Genomic DNA, 17,926 nt, shown 5'->3' on the forward strand with positions numbered 1-17,926 from the left:
GGCTAGAAAATTATTGGCACGAGGAACACGAATGGGTTAAGGGTGTCATGCTGGGGGAGCCACTGTGCCCACCTTGGAATCGCAGTTATTAAAGCAAAAATGAAGTTAGTACGTGCGGCATGTTCCTTAGTTTTTGTTGGGCAGCACAGGAAAACGGTATTTTCAATAGTCTCACGAACTGTAACTGTGACGAATTGCCGTATGTGACGAACTTTCGTGCTACAAATTGTTTTTTGACGTACACACCTACAGCCCTTTTAAATGGTATTGCCGAGTGTCCCAAACAGGGCTATAGGACTATTTGCGGTGACTGTTGGTAAAACGGCTGAATAACTTTGCTTTTCAGTGTTGCTCTGTCACCATAAACAAGGAAACATGCCACAGGCACGGGACGATAATAATTTTTCCGAAAAAGTTGAAAATCGAGGATGAAGGTTTATTTTTTGAAGTATAGACTCGCGAAGAGCATGACCACCTTACTGAAAACATCCGAAGTGCAGGACATAAAAACTAGTAAGAAAATTGCATTCTTAAAAAAATATTTATTTATTTCTTTGAACATACTAGTAGCCCCGTACGGGACCAAGATAGGGGCGGGGTACAAGGATTCACTCGATGGTTATAGCAGCCTAACAATCACAGTCTGCGCAGCCCTGCACCGACACAAGCACAAAAGAAGCAGTAGCGCAATAAAAGCAATAGTAAAATAATATGAACAGAACAAACTGCCTGAGGCGCCACCGAGCGTTAAGAAATATGAAATGCGAACTCCAATCGACTGTGTGAACCAACATTTTCTGGCCAACTGGTTCCAATCCCGCTTCAGCTCTATCATTGCAATCTTAAAATAGGCGCAGTTCGTTATTTGAACACGTCCCATAGTCTTGCATGTTGAACTAACCACGCTAAAATAAGGCGATAAAGAGTAAATTGACACTTTTACAATTCGTACTTCGTTCAGGTCATGGCTGGAATTCACTTCATACGCATGCGAGTTACCGAAGCGCAAGCTTTCGCCGACGGGCTGACTGATCACTTTCAAGATCTTAACTAAACGGGTCATCATAAACAAGATATTGGGCGTTGGAGACTGTGACGGTGCATTTTTTTAGATGTTGTAGTTTATATCTTGCTTTTATACACTTTCTGAGAAAAAAGTATAGTTTTACACCCCTTGTTTTATAATCTATATGATACACCCCCCGAAACTTCAGTTCGACGTACAGCGAACTGACATCGAACCGACAGTACCAACATTCACAAGCGTCTTCACGTTCAAATGGTACGACTTATTTAATTAGCTAATATACGCGTTACTGAATACTAAAATGCATACTCAAGGTTTGCTTGTCCCGACTGCAAAACCTCAATGTTTGTTTTCTCCATTCTTTGATGCATACTTTAGCTGTTTAATGAGGTTATATATCACCGTTCTAAAGCCCCTTGTAAAAGTTGTGGCGGTCAGTTCGACATCAGTGTGCTGTACATTGAACGGAAATTTCGGGTCGTATTATATTGAACAAGAGAGTAAATGCAGATCTGTTTTTGAGAGTAGTTATAAGCGCCACTAGTATTGTTCATATCAATGTTCTATACAGCTTGGGCATCTGCAAGCGCATCGTTATGTTGCTCGGTGTTTTCTATTTTTTATATCCTGTATACTATATTATGTGCTTATGCATAGGATAACTTGGAACATTTGTTTTGTGTGAGCGCGCGTAGTGCTGGATTACAATTTGTGTTTTTGTTCCGATTTGGAATATAAAAATGACAACAAATATTAAACATGTGCAAATAATATGTTTTATTTAGATCGGTTGAAGACACCTATTACGACTTATTTAATTAGCTAATATACGTGTTACCGAATACTAAAATACATACTCAAGGTTTGCTTGTCCCGACTGCAAAACCTCAATGTTTGTTTTCTTCATTCTTTGATACATACTTTAGCTGTTTAATGAGGTCATATATCACCGTTCTCAAGAACCTTGTAAAAGTTGGGGCAGTCAGTTCGACACCAGTGTGCTGGACATTGAACGGAACTTTCGGGTTGTATTATATGGAACAAGATAGTAAGTGCAGATCTTTTTTTGAGAGTAGTTATAAGCGCCACTAGCATTGTTCATATCAATGTACTATACAGCTTGGGCATCTGCAAGCGCATCGTTATGTTGCTCGGTGTTTTCTATTTTTTATATTCTGTATACTATATTATGTGCTTATGCATAGGATAACTTGGAACATTTGTTTTGTGTGAGCGCGCGTAGTACTGGATTACAGTTTGTGTTTTTGTTCTAATTTGGAATATAAAAACGACAACAAATATTAAAGATGTGCAAATATTATGTTTTATTTAGATCGGTTGAAGACACCTATTATAAATACATCTTTATATTTTATTAGATCCCACACTCATTATCAGTTGTTTTAATGAGCATGAAACTATCAAACAATAGACCCTTCCTGAAATTCAGTGCCCTCTGGTGGCTATAATGGCAGTTTAACTTTTGACGTACTAATGGCGGCCATGCAAATGGAGTCTGCCGTATTTTATCGGGCGTCGTTTTTTTGGCAAGTCAACGGCAAACGACACTGTGCGCTTCACTGTGCATTTCCTTCTCGATCTCTTTCAGTGACGATAGAAACAAAGATGCAACCAGTCAGAACGGAGCGTGAACCCACGTACATGGCTTGATAAAGTTCTTCAAATCAAGGGGCTTCGGATCACCTTGATCCGAAGCCCCTTGATCTAGCTCGGGCACAGACTGGCTGGGCCCGAGCTAGATATGAACGCCTACGCAGATCTTACTTTCAATTCCTCCTTCGCATTGTGCTAACGTCACGAATGTATAAGCATCTAATCATCTGCTAAGGAGCATCTTCAACTTCTTCGTTCATCAGTAAACAGAAGGCCGCCATTATTACGGCATATATGCCATTTTTTTATGATGACGGTGATCAAAGTGGTCAGACTGAATTTTGGAAAGGACTTGTTGTACACGATAAGTAATGCGTTGCAAATTTAATTCCATATCCCATAGAAAAGACTGCTTGGGGAGGAGAAAAGGAGAACCGCGCAATGCTTCTTCGTCAGCTTTTGCTTTAATCGTTCAATTTGCAGCTCGGAGCAATATTGTGGTAGAGAGAACAAAGCAAAAAGTTTAATTCAGCACTGCTCTGTATTGCCTCTGAGTTAGACCACTTTGTTTTTCTTTACTGTGACAAAAATTACTGCGAGTCACGGATGACTTCTTTAATTATGAATGGCAGACATCTTAAATCATAAAAAATGTTTTCAAAATTATTGTGAATGACTTTATTTATCCTATTTATTTTTTCGATAATGCATCTCCTACTTAAAATTCCGTAGGGGCGTGAAAATGATAAACGCGGAAAAATGACAAATATGTTTCAGCAATTGAAACAGGATATGTACGTCTGTAAGATAGCTTGGGCGAAACTTCCTTATAAAAATGACTAGTCGCACTATAGCACTGAAAGTTATACTCCCACAAGCATTTGTCAGCATAAACCGCGAAACACGCGAGGACAACAAAGAATAATGATGGGAGAGTTGTAGTGAGAAGGATGAAGTCAGCTGTTAGGGAGTACCTGAATAACGTCCGGAAGTTTAGCGCACGCTAGCGCTAAATTTAGCGCTTCAGTTCCCACACGCTACGCAAGAGCTTTTAAACAGCGTTTCTCCGTTGTAAAGCAAAAGCGCGCGCACGCGCGCGCACGCACACACGCGCGCATGCACACACACACGCGCGCACGCACGCACACGCGCATACGCGCGCACGCACACGCGCGCACGCACGCGCATGCACACGCGAACGCACGCACACACGCGCGGACACACGCACACACGCACACAAACGCGCTCGCGCACACACGCACACGCGCACGCACGGGCACGCACGCACACGCACGCGCGCACACACGCACACGCGCTCACATGCACACGCACACGCGCACGCAGACACGCACACAGACATGCACACGCACACGCACGCACACAGACATGCACACGCACACGCACGCACACAAATTGGGAATCTCGCGCTGACAACGCCCAAAATACAATAAAATTTCTATTTCTCGGGCGAAATATCGTAACTCGTGAGAGAGAGAGAGAACAAAATAAAGGTTTTTGGGCCACCCTTACAAAAATTTTTAATGAATTTCATTCAACAGTTTATGGAGTCTACTCATTACATCTTTTCGAGTCTCAATAGAAATGCAAACGAGTTTTGTAACGAGTCCGTAAGGAGTTTACGAAAACTATTGGCCACCGCGTTCCAATTGATGTTTTGAAAAAGCTACTGCATAAAGTTTCCAATATATTTCATATGAATATAATTTGAAAGTCTATTGACACCGTTTCGAGTCTGTGTTGAAAAACAATTGATTTTTTGTAACGAGTCCCTGAGGAGTTTACGAAAACTATTGGCCACCGCGTTTCAATTACGGTTTTGCCGTGCCACCTCATAAGAATTTCTAATAGATCTCATTTGAAAGTCTAGATACACTGCTTTGAGTCTCTGTTGAAAATCGAATGTTTTTTTCTACCACATTGTACTTTAGGTTTTGACGTGCCATCTCATTAGGTATATTCCGACGAGTCAGAATATACCAAATGAGATGGCCCATCAAAACCTGAATTGCAACGCTGTAGAAAATAACATTTGATTTTCAACAGAGACTCAAAGCAGTGTATCTAGACTTTCAAATGAAATGTATTAGAAATTATACTCCTAGCGTGGGTTTGTAGATAGACGGCTCTAAGGGGGAAGACGGCAATAGGTTGCATAACATGTGGTCCGGATCTAACCGTTGTTTTGAGGGAAGGGGAAAGTGAGTGCAAGTGCCACTTTTATGTATGCCTATATACGCATGCAGTGTTCGGAAAATGCCTGCATAAAACCGTGTGAAGGAGTAATAACTGGTTTATTAAAAATGCAAAATTCGAGTATACGGTACACTGCTTTCGTGTCCATGGGGGACCTTGTACTGCCATTGTGTCCATGGGAGACCTTGTACTGCCTTCATGTCCATGGGAGACCTTGTACTGGTAACCTATAAAAAACAAAATGCACAGTTACACGTTGAGCTGCTTATCTAAACTTCAATGTCCGCGCAAGGCATCCTGTTCACAGCGCAGCACTACCTCAGCGCTGAATCAGTATTACAAACCGGGACATCAGTCCTTTAGGAAAGGAGGACCCTCGGAACACACAATACAGGCCATGGAAGTAGCAGTGACTCGTTGCCTTAACAGGACTGAGTTAGCGCTGCGCACTGTATGTGTGAAGCAGCCTTAAATGCAGAAGGTCACATTCACAATTTCTACATTTTTGCTCACCCAGGCACTTAATTTACACACTACCTTGATAGTTTAATGAGTGGCACTAATAACATTGTCAGGGGCACCATAATGCAAAAGTATATTTTGCCCCCGAGTCTGCGAGAATCAATCGCTCACTGTTTTTGCCGCTGCATTGCACTCTTTTATTTCGGCTTTTGAAAAGGTCTACCAAAGATAAGCGAGCAGATGTTATCGCTTATGAAGTTTACCAAATTTGAACATAGAGAAGCTAAGACTTATAGGCATCTCGCAGAATTAACATGGCAATTTGGGCCAACTGATCCATGATCGTAGACAAGCGCCGCAAAAAACACGTGGACAATAAGTGGTGGTAAACACTGGCGCCAGTGTTTTATGTCTACTTGTTGTCCCTGTGTATTTTTATTTAATTTTTTTGTTTGTTTACTATCTTGAACAAGTATTTTTAATCACACTGGACAGGAAGGAAATGGTAATAGGGTTCTATGCGGATCATAAAGCCATGCTCCGAATGCGTGAGTGTCAACTGCAGGTTTCACAACAGTGGCGGATCCAGGGGGGGGGGGGGGGGGGGGCCCCCTCCCTCCCCTCCCTTCTCGGAGGGCAATTGGACATGAGTGGACCCCCCTTGCACAAGAAAGAATGGGAGAATAATATCCTTAAAAATTTTCCGCCCACCCCAAAACAAACAAAGGCCTGGATCCGCCACGCTAAGTTTCAATTATTGGGAGGATCGAGACATCAGAGGCCGAGTTCAAAAAGCAAACTTACGATACCCGAGAAGAAATCCGTATTAACAAAACAAAATTTGTCGCATCTTTTGAGTGACTTACAACGAAATATTACGACATTATCCAAAATGTCTCACAAACTTTTTAGGGCAAACATGGCCGCACATCACTTGGCTATTTCGCCGTGACCAGCAATGAATATAGAAGCGTGGGCAAGAGGCATGTGTTTTGTGCACTGTTCACATGTATCCCTACTTGAAGCAGTATAAGGGCAACGCTAAACTACACACGGAGGATTCAGCCGACGAGTCTGCCGAGCTGTCCATTTTGCCCGTTGGAGCTAACCAGGTGCAGGACTGCGATCAACGGCGAGATGCGCCAATGAATCAACGAAAGCAAATGCCACACAAATCTTCAGTGCACGCAAAAGGATCCTTCACCTATGAATGGCGTGAACCTGATTTGGTGATCATTAGCGCCCTCTCGTACTCCAGTAGTGATTTTCAAAGTGGTGAGCAGCTGTACGACCCTACCACACGAAAAGGCACACTCCTGACTGGATGTGCCTTTTTAATGCCAAAGCATTATATGTCCATGGAGCGAAAAATCCGAGTTGTACCAAACGTTAACAGAGGAATAAAATAAAAAATAAAATGTGCTTTCACGGCTGAGATTTGAACCCGGTGCTGCTGTGTGAGAGCCGGGCATGCTAGCTGCTGTGCTATCTCAGCCGCTTCGGAATGCGACATTACTCTCCCCTCAAAAAGAAGCTTGTCCCATTACAGCAAAAGATGGCATGTCTTTACCCGTTTTTTGTCCCTGTTTATCTGAGGCTGTTTTTTCATCATGTTTGACAGCATCGGCATTGATGTGCCCGAAAGATGGTCATAAAAATATGTCCTCGGTTCGATGACATCACACTTCACGTGACGACATGACGTACCATGATGTGTGACGCCGTATTATGTAACGTAATACAAATATTAGAGGGGCACTTAGTTATACATACGTGGATGGAATGCGAAAGCATTGCCATTCCTAACAATAGAGGAAAAAAAAAGGAAGTGTCGTTAGGAATGGCAATGCTTTCGCATTCAATCCACAAAGGGATACCTAAGTGCCCCTGTAATATTTTGAGTGGAGTAGAGCTCAAATAAACGCCGTACGGTGCAGTATATCCATGATTAAGTTGCTGCTAGTCGTGAGGCTTAATGTTTTGCACCAACAATACCATAGTTTTTCCTCGGTTGCGACGAAGTGCCACTGCGCTACGAACTTGCTATAAATGTCTGTATATGCGACCACTTTCTTCTGGAAACCTATGGTGACCTGCCACTCACTTTTGGCCAACGAACAGTGAAAATACCAGATGTGAAAACAGCCATAACAAGCATTAAAGAAATCAAGATGGGGGTCATAGCATTAGCTTCCCAACGTGGCGAGACTAGCACAGGATTTCTGTTACTCGCCGTTTAAGACAGGAGTCGACTTTTTCCGGTCTGATCTTGAAAACAAAGTTTGATTCCGTTAATTTTGTAGCAGAAAGCCCGTGCTTTCCCGTTTGTGGGGTCATTTTCTCGGTTCAAAATATGATGCAGAGTCCTCCCCATAAAAATGCATGGGTGCCCGCTAGGACTTCGAAATGGTTAAATTAACTGAGGTCATTATAATCTGTTGCTACTCTAGAATAGCAGAAGGCCCTCCCACAAAGCCCTTCCCTCTTTTTAATAAGCAAACACTAGAGAGGAGGAGAGCCTAGAGGACACCGCCAATCATGGCGAGCAAAGGGAATTGTGGGAGGGGCTTGTGCTATTCTATAGTTGCAACGGACTATAACAAAAGTTTACAGTACTATGAAAACAAAAAGACCAAGTATGCACAGAAATTCGCAGGAAGTGTAGCAGGGATAGAATAGAAAAAACTGCAGCTGCAATATTTACCCTTTAAATTTCCCTCGACAGCACAGCAGAGATGACATGCTGGTCGTCAGCGCCTAGAGGGCCACCCCCTTGTACCGGGAGCACATGTAGTCTGAAACGAACAACAAACAAAAAATTAAATGCATGAACAATCCGCACACGCTGTTATTTCGCTTCATTGGCCACTTCAGAGAAAGCAAGCATGCACACCGTTGTCCAACCATGTCAACTGCTAGCGGAAACTTTCTGCCACCAGGATTAAGATATTGCATGCGCTATAAAAAAAAAAAAAAACATTTACACACTACCCAGCTGGCACGCTGAAAGTTCAAACATTGAAGAAACTACAACATAAAACTTCAATGCAAGAGCTACACCTCGTGGACAATACACAAAAGTATGTTCAGTGTAAACCTTGGTGCACTGCAAGGCTGATTTACCTCAGCCAGTTTGGAACATCTGCAGTTCCATTCTTTTCAAGATATTATGCCTGAAAATTTGTGACAAATTAACTGGGTTAAAATTTTTTAATCGACACCCGGCCCAAATATTTAGGAAGTATACTAGTGGGTTAATTTCTAGCTTACCATAATTATTTTCGGCATCCTGAAGGCGTCACTTCAGGGTCTTTTCATAGTGGATTTACCTCGCCCACACAGGTGCAACCACACTGAAATGTTTGCAAAGTTTCAGGCAGGGTAATTAAACGTCTGCAGTTTCTCTCGAACACCGCTGTCACAAACTTTGTCTTTTTTGTCATTTTGGTCTCTTTATAGGTGGTTTAAGGGCAGGGTCAATTACAATCCTCGCACATGTTTACCTGAGCGTCAAAAACTTGAGCTCGGATGAGACTATACTCCTTTTCATACTTAAGGTGGAACGCTGTCAAAGCTACTGGCGCGAGCGTGGGGCTTGGTCTTGTTGATCATTTGCACGCCTTCTCGCACAAACAAAACCGTAGATGAAGCCACGCACTCGCGCCAGTAGCTTTGACAGCGTTGCACGCTAAGTATGAAAAAGTATAATGCCGGCCGAGCTTCAAACCAATGGGAAGAGGAAGACAAGCGTTTCGGGTTGACCAACCACGAACCTGTGACAACCGCATAGGTCATTCAACAGACGTTTCATACCGCTTAAACACTGTGTTGAACTGCATTTTGAAGTCAGTCCCGATTCCCACGGTGTATGAACAGGGGCATTCATTTCGTGGCATGCCTTGAAATTAATCGAAGTGACGCAAGCTGGGAACACACTGCTGTTGCTTCATTTGGGAATAACTGCGGCCCTCCCCTATTGAAAATTCCATCAAGGTACGTAATTTGGGACACTGACTGCCAGTCAGCAGCCTTGGTGGAACGTGATGGACCATCAGACGTCATCTGATGGTTCATCAGATGACGTCTGACTGCCACTTCCAAGGGAATTTCATCAACAAGGGCAGCATTTATATAAGAGTAAAGCTAGACGCACTCATAAATATCGTCAAATGCCTCAATAAAACAAAATGTTCGAGAAAACAAAAAGAAAAAAAAAGCAGGACCACCGCGGATCGAACCCGCGACCACTTGCGCACAAATCGGACGCGGTAACCGCTATGCTACGCCGCTTCTTAGAGAAGGAGATTTCACCATCCGTTTTATACGAGATGCTTCGGTTGCAAATGCAGTTAAGACTTCAGCATGTTATGCAAAGCACTCGTACATCACTCGCCGTACTTCAGTTCTACTCACCTGCCATGTAGAGCACTTTCGCGTCGTAGAACGATCCTTTTGTTCGCGCGTCACCGGCCCAGTAGACCTGGTACACCTTGTCGTCTTCAACTACACCGCTAAAGTCCTTTACATCGTCGGAACTCACAACAGGCTGGGTCTTGTCGAGTAGAAATTCTACTAAAACATAAGACATTGTAGAGCCCGGGCAGGATCGACAGGTTGGAGCAAGCGGGCAAACAAAACGAGTCGAGAGCGATCGTTCATGAAAGCTCGGCGAAGCCTCTATGGGCGAAGCGAAGTGTCGTTTTCGGCGCTTCGGCGGGCTTCTGATCAAGGTGTTCGATCGGTTGCGTGTAATATCTCTAACGTCAGCGGTTTTATGGGCTCACGTCCCGAAATCGTTTTCTCGTGCATAGATTACTTTTCGTATTCATAGATTTGACGAAATAGTGGTATCCGAACGAACTTTACGTCCTTTGACCGTACGTCTGTCTGCACGTCAAAGCTTTCTGACGTACAGTCAGAGACAATCGATGTACAGTCAGAATCACCACCAAGACATCCTGATGGCATTTCGCGGCGGCCGACTGCCACCAGGAAACCATCAGAAAGCCGACAAACGGGGTCTGACTGGAGTTTGACTGTCGGTCAGAGTAACCTGTTGGCCAATCAGACTGTGACAAGTTAGTGGCGCCCCCCTCGGGAAACCGCCTTGACCACCTGGGACAGGACCGGGTCCCGGCTGGTCGCCTGTGCCACCGCAGTCCTGGTCAGCACCCCCGGGTAGGCCCGCTCCAGCAGGAAAACGTCAGCTGGCTCTGGAACGGCAGCAGGCACCTCCGGCAGGGGCAGGCGGCTCAGGGCGTCAGCAGGTCCCAGGTCCTTCCCAGGGCGGTAAACCAGCTTGTACCTGTAGGCTGCCAGCGTCAAGGCCCAGCGTACCACTCGAGGCGAGGCTTGCACTGGAACTGCCTTGTCAGGTCCCAGCAGCCCCAGCAGCGGCTTGTGGTCCGTGACTGCCTCGAACTGCCGGCCCCACAGGTACTGATGGAAGCGCTGGACCCCGAAGATGAGGGCCAAGCCTTCCTTGTCGAGCAGGCTGTAGCGTTGCTCCGCCGCATGAAGCCGACAAGAAGCAAACGCCACAGGGTGTTCCTGACCATCCTGACCCCGGTGCGACAGGACGGCTCCTACCCCGTACGGCGACGCATCCACGGTGAGGACTACAGGCTTGGCCGGATCGAAGTGCGCCAGCACTGGAGCCTTAACAACGAGCTCCTTGCTGCGCTGGAAGGCCAAGTCCTGCTCCTTCTTCCAGGCCCACTGCTGCCCGTCACGAAGCAGGCGATGCAGCGGCTCCAGATACGTCGACAGGTTGGGCAGGAACCTCCTGTAGAAGTTGATGAGGCCGAGGTAGCTCTGAAGCTCCTTCTTGCTCTTGGGCTTCGGCGCCTTGAGCACGGCCTCAATCTTGCGAGGTGCCGGGGCCAGGCCAGCCTGGGAGATGATGTGTCCCAGGTACTCCACGCTGGGGGTCAGGAACACGCACTTGTCCAGCCTCAGCTTGAGACCGGCGTCCTGTAGTCGTGTCAGGACTTTGCGCAGGTTCTGCAGGTGGTCCCCGTCGTCGGTACCGGTAACCAGGATGTCGTCCAAGTACACCGCCACGTGCCTCATGCCCCTGAAGAGGTTGTCCATCTCTCTCTGGAAGATGGCTGGGGCTGAGGTCACGCCGAACGGTAGGCGCGTGTACTGGAAGAGTCCCATGGTTGTCGAAATGGTGACATACTTCCGGGCGGCATCCTGGAGCACCAGCTGCTGGTAGGCATCTCGAAGGTCGAGCTTGGAGAACTTCTGTCCCCCGGACAGAGCCGACCAGAGATCTTCTACCCGAGGCAGCGGGTACTTTTCGACGGTAGCGACGGGGTTGATGGTGACCTTGAAGTCCCCGCAGATCCTGACGCGGCCGTCTCGCTTGAGGACTGGGACAATTGGTGCAGCCCACTCGGAAGTCTTGACGGGCACCAGGATACCCTCTCGCTGCAGCCGTTGCAGCTCCTGGGTGACCCCGTCCTTCAGGGCAAACGGCAGCGGACGCGGCCTGAAGAATCGAGGCCGGGTTCCCTCGGGTATGTGGATGCCGACCGTCGTGCCGGCGAAGGTGCCCACCCCCGGCTGGAACAGGGACTGGAAGTCGGTAGGGAGGCTCGGGACGTCTTGCACCACGTGCAGCGCAGCTTCTTGGTACTCCGGCAACCGAACACCCAGCGAGTGAATCCAGTTTCGGCCCAGCAGCGTCGGCGACGACCCCTTGGTTAGGTAAAGGGGAAGGATTGCCTCCCTGTCGCCAAGGCGAACGCTGACTTGGGCCCGACCCTGGACCTGGGAAAGCTGCCCGGAGTAGCTGCGCAGCATGACGTCAGACGCCTCGATGGACACGCCGGGGAAGGTCCGCTTGAACAGCTTCCCGAGCATGACCGACAGGCTGGCCCCTGTGTCCAGCTCCATGGTGATGGGGTGGCCGCAGATTTCGACAGACACCATGTATGGTGGCACAGACGATGAAATTCTGTTGGTGTGCCACACGTCGAAAATCTGCGGGTCCTCGGCCACGACGTGGACCCTGGCTGAAGACGGACCCGGGCCTGGTGCCGCTCGTCCTCGCCGCGTTCTCTTGCGACGGCCACCCTGGCCGCGGGCTTGGCTGGAACCCGGGCTTGAACCAGGCTGCTGCTGCTGCTGCTGGCCGCCGCTCGTCCTCCCCCCTCGGCAGACACGTGCGAGGTGCCCAGTTCTCCCGCACGTGAAGCATTGTGCTTGGACGAACTGGCACTGTGAGGGGGAGTGGGCAGCACCGCAGCGGCTGCAGGCACCGCTCCTTGCCGCCATCTTGTTCACCGCCGCTTCCGTCGACGGTGAGCCGGCCGCACGCGCTATCTCGCTGGCGTCTTTCGCTGCTGCTTCTATCGCCAGCGCTGCCTTGTCAGGGCGTCAGCAGGTCCCAGGGCGTCAGCAGGTCCCAGGTCCCGCCGAGCCAGGCGGCCGCAGACGGGCGGACTGGAGGGGGGCGCCACTAACTTGTCACACAGACATGCTTGACGTACAGTCAGGCACAGTCAGCGGTCCACTAGAAAACATTGACTGCCAAACAGGGTAACATTGATGGATTTTTCCTTCGGGTCGGCTTGATCGCATCACAATTGCAAAATGAAAGAGAAAAAAAAAGAGGCGAAAGGAACAACTGCTTTATCAAAAGTTCTAACCGACAAATGTAAACCCAGTTCAATTCTAGAAAGCCAGGGGACCGAAGTTTGTCCTAACTGTACAATTTAGTCCACTTCCATAACTTCAAAACAAAAGATGGATATCCTCTTCAACCATTTTGACTGAAAAGGAATATTGTCTCTGCATGAACCGAATTCCAAGGAAGTCTAACTTCGGAAATGTAATGAACTATTATCAATGTAATCAATTTATAGCTGAAAGACATCAGTACACTGCTAGACCAATAAGACATTTCCTAAAGCAACGGACTGAAAGTAGCATTAGGAATTCAATACGTGCTCTGTTGACATGAGCTACACTTTCTCGGACCATACACAGAATGAGTGGCAACTTCTCATTACGCTACACATAGATCCAAACATTAGGACAGATAAAGAAAACCCAACTAGTTAAAAAAAGAAAAAAAAAACATTCTAGCTTAACGAGAAAATAGGAAGTTTTAGAATATCGGGCGCTACTTTACCGCGCGTTACGGACGGCAAAATAGCGAGGATTGCGGCGAAGAGTTTTAGAATAGCGTTTCTCTGAAGGGGACCCCCCAAACGCAAGCATCTCGCGCTTAAAACGCCACCAAGATGTCGCGGCAGCTTTTATTTGAAAGTTAGAACGTTTTATCTTGAAAATTAAACAAGCTTTTTGTCCAGAGTTACATTTTTGTAGTTTTTTTACACTCAATGCCGCATGTTTTGTTTTTGTCGCTGCCAAGCTGCTCTGTTGTACTTACGAAGCCCAGACGATCCACTACCCAGGCATGCTTACATGTCTGCCGCGATCGTAAGTACACGCGCCTCGATAGCTTTGAGCTGTGAATCCAGCGATCCGTGGCGTTTTCAATACGCGTCGACCATACCGACCGCGGTCGCCGAGTGCGACTCACGCAGTTCCCGAGCGGGCGACGGCGTCGAAGACGCATTCAACGGAGATGTCGTGGGCGCCGCCTTTCGCGGTACGCCGCCTTTAGCGGTACCCAAGCTATTATCGAAAAATAACGGGCCCCAAAGCTCGAGTCCGAAGCTTGTTTTGGGTCTGCGCATGCACAGCAGCCACGAGATTATTCTAAAACTCCATAATGTTCACTTCTCGTTCAACGCGTACAATGCAAACAAAGAAGTACACTTACCAACTGCGTTGAGTTGCTCGTTCTGTTGCGTCGTCGGCCTTCCGCGCTCTTCTTGAACATAATCATCACAACAGAAAACTTCAGAGATAGATAAACTTGATTAAATTAGCACATTTCCATTTCTAAAGGCATTTCCATACCGCGAAACGGCGAAACACCTAACGGTCGCAAAAATGGCAAAACCATGCCGGAAAAAGAAAAATACAAAGAACTGGTGTCGCTACCGATGGGGCGTCGAAGACGCGATCCTTAAAGGGCAACTCCGGCCCATACTTTCGATTTTGGGATTATGGCTGTTTTTAGTGCAGTTAGCGCCCCTGAATTGCAAGGTGTAATTTTTTTCTTGTTATTGTGCGTAGTTTTAAAGATATCGACTCTCAAAGTTTTGTTTGGGGCGCGGCCGACAAAACCGAAACTAGCCGGTCGAGGTTCCGGCAACACTGGAAATCAGCCGCTATGTGGACGTGACGCCAAGATCGTTCTCGTTCAGCGAGTACGCAGTCCAAGCGGCACCTACCTCTGTTGCGCTAGCCGTCTAAAGATAGAAGGTAAGCTGATTTTGTTTTAATTCTGTATACGTGGTAGTTATCCAGCATATGTAGCAAGAGTTAGTGCGTATACCCAAAAGCTAGCGACTGGAAAACCCGTCAGTTCGGTGGCGTACTCGGCGGCCGCCGCCGCGCGTGCGCTATGCCGTGCCGTACTCGTTGCTTGTATACCCAAAAGCTAGCGACTGGAAAACGAGTGAACTCGTTCGGTGCCGTACTCGGCAGCTGTCAGCGTGCGCGCGGTCTCCCGCACTCGTCGCTAGGCCGAAATTGTCATCGGGGTTCCGTGGATGGAGCGGCGTTGCTCTACGCCGCGCTGCCAGTGACGTACAGTGCTGGCGCGTTCGCGCGGCGGGTCAGTCCCAGACACAAAGCTTTGAGGCTCTCCGGCGCGTTCCGCGACAACCGAACAGACGTGTGTCAAGCTGTAGACGTCTGTTTTTTCGTTATTTTTCCTCAGGCGCGTAAAAGCCGAATTTGTAAGCTACGACACTAATTCACCACATAAGTTCGTCCACGTAGTGAATCTTTGTACAAATAAAAAAAAAAAAAAAACTTGCCGCACTAAAAAAAAAAAAAAAGTTCTTTGGGCAGTCATTTTTTTCTCAAAGCTAGCAAAAGTTTTTGTGGTGATAAAGGAAAACAGAGAACGTTAGCAAGGAGAGAACACTTTCTTTCCCTTCCACATTCCCACCCCCACCCACAACAATTTTTTTTTATTAGAATCCATAGGATTTTAAGTTTTCCTTCGTAACTTTTAACTAAGGCAAGTGTTGCATTTTTTTTTTTTGCATTTTTAAATATTATATTTACCTCCAGCCGAACTCGGGCAAATTAGAGAGTTGTAACTTACAAATCCGAACTTTCGCGATTTCTTTAAAGTCCCTTGTGGTATTCACAAGCGCAATGTTAATTAATACTGCTGCGTAACGGGTTCGAACGATTGGGAGGCGAATGTTTATATCGCATGAGCTTCACGCGCCGGCTGTTCGCTAGTAGTCGTTACGGACCTGAATACTACGCACGAGATTGCGTAGTAAACAAGCAGTGACGCAAAGCAGAACATTGTTTTCATTTTCATTACAAACTTCAGTGTTTGGAGCTAGTTAGTGGTTGTACTCTACATGCCCACCATTCCCCATTCAACAGACATTCAATGGAGCGTGAATGCTCAATCTTCAACACTGCACTTGACAATGACTGTTTTATTTATTGATCAGGATACTTTTATCATGTTTACCTTTTCTGTACATGTACGATGGGCAAAGAGCGACGGCACGGCATCCTTTTTAAGTCTCGACCCCTTCGCTGACAAGCCACAAGCAACCAACACCTGTAGGTTTCGTTCGTAACTCTCTCGGGCGAGAAATGATCGGAGCAGAGCTTCGATCTGGGGGTGGACGTACAAGGCTTTCCAAAGTCCACGCGTCGAACAGCGTTCACCCACACCTCCTCCATTTTTCGATCCGTTGGAAACTTGTGAAAAAGCACCTCCGGGTTGCGCAGCGGCTTGTTTGAGCAGCCCACAGCGCTACAAGCTGTACTCGGCATCTTTCGAGGAACAGCTGGGCAGTCTTGGGCGCACCGAGTTGCTCGCTAAAACGAGTCTAGGAGTCCTCACAAGCAAATAAACAAAAGGCTATACCGAAGCTACAGGGGCTACAGGTAAAAGCAACGGCTAAACACGCAATTAAAAACCGAAGTAGCGGTGGTAGCGGCTCAAAGAAGCGCGCGCGACGGCTGCTCCGTGCGCCCGTTCGGAACGGAGGAAAAAAAGAGAACGATGTTGACATCACGGCCCAATGTTGCTTTAGCGATCGGCAACCCGCTGGCCGCCCGCTAAGGAGCAGCGGCTCGCGGCGGGTCGCGTTTTTATTATCGGCATTAGTTGAGAATGCGGCGTCCCACGGACGTGAAATTTTGGCTGGGGTCGTATTTTGTGTCACTAAAGCTATACCAGTAATTTAATTCATTTTGAGTTTTGGCCGGAGTTGCCCTTTAAAGGGACAATGAAGACGATCTTATTTAATTTTTTTAAATGGTGTTTTAATGCTTCTTGGGAAGATAGCATGCCGCCCAATTTTTTGTAGACATTTATGACGCGTATTTATGTGCCTACGAAAGAAGTAAAGAAACCGAAACTGAACCATCTCCAGTCTCGTTTCTGGGCCTCCGAAAACGGAGGTGACGTAGGAGTGACGTCAAGCGTGAATAGTCGGTATCGGTAGTATTTAGGAGATCGAGACTCTGGTTACCGCGGTGGGTTATAGCAGCGCGGTGGCGCGGTCGTTGCGCCGACTCTGTCAACATGGACCACATGGACGAATGCCGCTCTCGCGAGCAAGTTCGAGCTTCCGTTCAGTGACCGAACACCAACGGAACGGGAGTACGTGTGTGGCGGCCTCTGCCATCACCCGACGGAGACAGCCCAGCCGGCAACAAGCGGCCCGCATGCCGAAGGACGGACGCGGGGGAGATGCCGAAGGGAAAGCGGCAGCGATCCCGCCGTTCCGGGATCCGGTTCTTCCGCGGACTTCCTCTTTTCGTCGTCAAAGAACACGAACGGCAACCCACACGTGAAAACTAGCGTCACCCGAACGAATACTGGTCTTCAGTCGACCGTTAGAACAGCCATCTAGAGCTACCATTTTGCAAAATCTTTCGAGTACCGTGTTCTTTTTTTAATTTTATTTTGTTGGCCCATAGTTGCTAGTTGCCGGTTTCACGGCCAGCGTAGCAAAGAAAAAAAAACAATGATGCTGCTTTATTTAGGGTTTAGTAATCATTTCCGATCCGATTTATACTTTTGATGGTTATTCAAGCGGAAGCGAACCAAAACGTGACCGAGGGCACGTTTCTCGTTTCGACCAATCGCTGACGCCTCTCTTGTGACGTCGCGCTCCTTGGCCCCGCATCGGTCACGTGAGCTCCGCTTCTCCTGGTTTCTCCCGCAACTCTTGGGGCGTCGCCCCAGTCGATCTCGGTACGATTATTGCCGCGACTGTTTAATTGATTTGCGCGGCACACAAGCGCCGGTTTCGGCTGAAATTTGGGCAACGTAGCCTGAGACGTGCCTGAACCCAGTTCAATCGTCAAAAAGATCTCCGAAATTGCCTTCATTGTCCCTTTAATATATGAAACCGAAACCAGTAAAAGTTGCAATACTGAAACCGAAACTGACCAAATCGCGATAGAGGGGCGCCGTAAATAGATCTGTTCACATGATGCATCTTGTTGGCGAAACTTGTGTCGCGAAACTAG

General features: G+C 47.4%; 1 long non-coding RNA gene across 1 annotated transcript; it reads right to left on the minus strand.

Annotated features, from left to right (window-relative positions):
- Nucleotides 1–8,076: 8,076 nt before the first annotated feature.
- Nucleotides 8,077–14,158, minus strand: LOC121834668. The gene is made up of 3 exons (XR_006077308.1): nt 14,118–14,158; nt 8,588–8,670; nt 8,077–8,112 (listed from the first exon to the last, which is right to left on the minus strand). It is a non-coding gene; the product is annotated as an uncharacterized LOC121834668 (long non-coding RNA).
- Nucleotides 14,159–17,926: the final 3,768 nt, after the last annotated feature.

Source organism: Ixodes scapularis, unplaced genomic scaffold, assembly GCF_016920785.2.
Source record: "Ixodes scapularis isolate PalLabHiFi unplaced genomic scaffold, ASM1692078v2 ptg002695l_1__unscaffolded, whole genome shotgun sequence".
In the NCBI taxonomy this organism is placed as follows: Eukaryota; Metazoa; Arthropoda; class Arachnida; order Ixodida; family Ixodidae; genus Ixodes; species Ixodes scapularis.